General features: G+C 38.7%; 1 protein-coding gene and 1 pseudogene across 1 annotated transcript in view; one reads left to right on the top strand and one right to left on the bottom strand.

The window, feature by feature from the left end:
* The window catches only part of CASC5 (cancer susceptibility candidate 5), a 48,855-nt gene that overhangs the window by 35,361 nt on the left and 10,144 nt on the right, over nt 1–3,350 (bottom strand). The gene's annotated exons all lie outside the window — the stretch shown is intronic.
* On the top strand, nt 685–2,352 carry LOC105814143 (annotated as a pseudogene).

The following is a 3,350-nucleotide window of genomic DNA, read 5'->3' as shown; positions in this document are numbered from 1 at the left end:
GGCCACAAATTTGAGGCCAGCCTGGGCAACACAGCAAGACCCCCATCTCTAAAAAACTTTAAAAATTAAATTAGTCGGGTATAGTGGCACAGGTCTATAGTCCCACCTACTTGGGAGGCTGAGGGAGGAAGATCACTTGAGCCCAGGAGTTCAAAGCTGCAGAGCTATGAAACCTACCACTGCACTCCAGCCTGGGCAACAGAACTAGTCCTGACTCAAAACAAAACAACAAAAAAAAGAATGACAGAAAATTACAAAGACATCTTTTAAAAAGAGACTCATCTAATACTGGCTGAAGAAATTATAAAGCAATTAAAGGACACTTTTCAGATTGGTCTTAATGGTTTGTTAATTTCAAGAATACCATAAAAATATGCTTAATACATGTTGCTTGCTTGTTAAAAAAAAAGAAAAGAATGACCTGTAAAGCAATTCATTCTCTAGAAATTTAGTCTTAAAAAAAAGTAAATAAAAGGAAACAATGCAAGTTTCTATCAATAGGGAGCTGACTAAATGTTGGTGCAGACATATAATAAATTATAACAGACTGAGTTCATCTTTATGTAATAACATGGAAACTGCTACCAGACATATTATTAAGTGATATCATTTTTGTCTTGTTTAAAAAAACAAAAGCTAAATATGCACTTGAATATATACAAAAACCTTCTGGGGCCAGGCAGAATGGCTCCGGAAAAGAAGGGTGGTGAGAAGAAGAAGGGCCATTCTGCCATCAATGAGGTGGTGACCTGAGAATATGCCATCAACATTCACAAGCGCATCAAGTGGGCTTCAAGACGGGTGCCCTTCTGGCACTCAAAGAGATCGGGAAATTTGTCATGAAGGAGATGGGAACTCCAGATGTGAGCACTGATATTCAGCTCAACAAAGCTTTCTGGACCAAAGGAATAAGAAATGTCTCACACCCTATCCATGTGCGGTTGTCCAGAAAATGTAATGAGAATGAAGATTCACTAAACAAGCTCTATACTTTGGTTATTTAAGTACCTGTTACCACTTTTTTATTTTTTGCTGAGACACGGTCTCACTCTATTGCCCAGGCTGGAGTACAGAGGCTCGATCACAGCTCACTGTAACCTTGAACTTCTGGGCTCAGGCAATCCCTCCACCTTAGCCTCCTGAGTAGCTGGACTACAGGCATGTGCCACCATGAGTGGCTAATATTTTTTTTTAATGTTTTGTAGAGTCAGGGTCTCACCATATTGCCCAGTCTAGTCTTGAAGTCCTGGTCTAAAGCAATCCTCCTGCCTCTGCCTCCCAAATTGCTGGGATTATAGGTGTGAGCCACTGTGCCCAGCCAATTTTTACTTTTTAATATTTACTTTTGAATTTATGTCCTTCTGCAACTTCTTGATATCATGACTACTATTACTTCCATTTTTTTTTTTGTTTTTTAAATTTTCCGTAGAGATGGGGCCTTGCCATGTTGCCTAGGCTAGTCTTGAACTTCTGGCCTCAAGTAACCCTTCCACCTCAGCCTCTCAAAGTGCCGGGATTACAGGCCTGAGTTATGGCACCTGACTTTCACTTCTTTATTTCAATAACTTTTTTTTTTTTTTTTTGGAGACAGGGTCTTTCTCTGTTGTCCAGGCTAGAGCGCAATGGTGTAATCATACCTCACTGCAACCTCAAACTCCTGGGCTCAAGCTATCTTCCTGCCTTAGCCTCCCAAGTAACTTGAAATACAGATGTGTGCCACCACACTCAGCTAAATTTTCTATTTTTTGTAGAGATGGGGTCTCACTATGTTGCTTAGGCTGGTATCAAATTCCTGGCCTCAAGTGATCCTCCTACCTCAGTATCCCAAAGTCCCAGGATTATAGGCAAGAACCACCATGCCTAGCCTGCATCTTGCTTTTTATAGAAAGTAATAGAGATTTTTCTATTTAGTACATATAAAAAGAGAATCTTTTTTTCCTAGTTATACAGTAGTCAAGTATATAGAAAATGTGCAATTTATTTAACCAGGCCCTTCCTAATGGACCTTTAGGACCTTTCACAACCTTTACTATTATAATAAATGCTTCAGGGAATAACCTTATCTATTCATCATTTCAAACATTTAAAAGTATATTGGTGAGATAAATTCCCAGACATGAAATTGCTGAGTCAAAGGGCATGTGCATTTGAAATTCTGAATGATACTGCCAAGTTGCTTTCTACAATTTATACTCCACCTAGCAATGAGTGACTTTTTACCTAAATCCTTAACTGATTAGGTAGAAAATAATATCTCAATACAGTTTAAATTTGTAACTCTCTTACCATAAATAAAGATAACCATTTTTTCATTTGTGAAAAGACACTGGTATTGACTTTTCTAGGTATTAATATTATAATAAGAAAGACTAATTTAATAAAACAAATCTGAAGACTTGCTATTTATTGTTTTATACTATCTGATGAATTTAAGGATTTATATATGAAAATAGTGTTTCATCACTATTAAAACTATAAGCTGCAAAATGCCCATATTTATCACCTATAGCAATATGCTAAATTCTGCAAAGAATTTGTTTCCTGAATTAATCCTAAGTATTCCACAAAAGGGACACGAAAACAAAAAGAATATTAATTTGTAACTTTAAAAATATAGTTTGAACATTTCTCTTACTTACTGTATAAACAGAACATTTTCTCCTGCTTCTGTTTCTAAAAATAAAATAAAAGTTAAATTTGTTCACGGATACACTGATAAAAACATTAGAAAAATTATATAAGGCTATTAACAAGAATTATAAAAAAAAGAAATTACTAACTATCCACTCTACTCTCCACCCTGATGATTCAAGGTATACTTTTTTCTTTTTTGAGACAGAGCCCCGCTCTGTCGCCTGGGCTAGAGTGCCGTGGCATCAGCCTAGCTCAGAGCAATCTCCGACTCCTGGGCTCAAGGGATCCTCCTGCCTCAACCTCCCAACTACAGGTGTATACCACCACGCCTGGCTAATTTCTTTCTATTTTTAGTAGAGGGCAGTGGGGGGAATGGAGGGATACAGTCTAGCTCTTGCCTAGGCTGGTCTCAAACTCCTGAACTCAAGCAATCCTCCCACCTCAGCCTCCCAGAGTGCTAGGATTACAGGCATGAGCCACCACGCCTGGCCTCAAGGTATACGTTTTTTTTCTGAGACAGAGTCTCACTGTCTTGCCTGGGCTAGAGTGCCGGGGCATCAGCCTAGCTCACAACAACCTCAAACTCCTGGGCTCAAGCGATCCTCCTGCCTCAGCCTCCCAGGTAGCTGGGACTACAGGCACAAGCCACTATGCCCAGCTAATTTTTCCTATTTTTAGTTGTTTGGCCAATTTCTTTCTATTTTTAGTAGAGACGG

Source organism: Propithecus coquereli, unplaced genomic scaffold (assembly GCF_000956105.1).
Source record: "Propithecus coquereli isolate 6110/MARCELLA unplaced genomic scaffold, Pcoq_1.0 Scaffold3, whole genome shotgun sequence".
NCBI classification, from domain to species: domain Eukaryota; kingdom Metazoa; phylum Chordata; class Mammalia; order Primates; family Indriidae; genus Propithecus; species Propithecus coquereli.
This window is presented reverse-complemented; position numbering and strand designations above follow the sequence as displayed.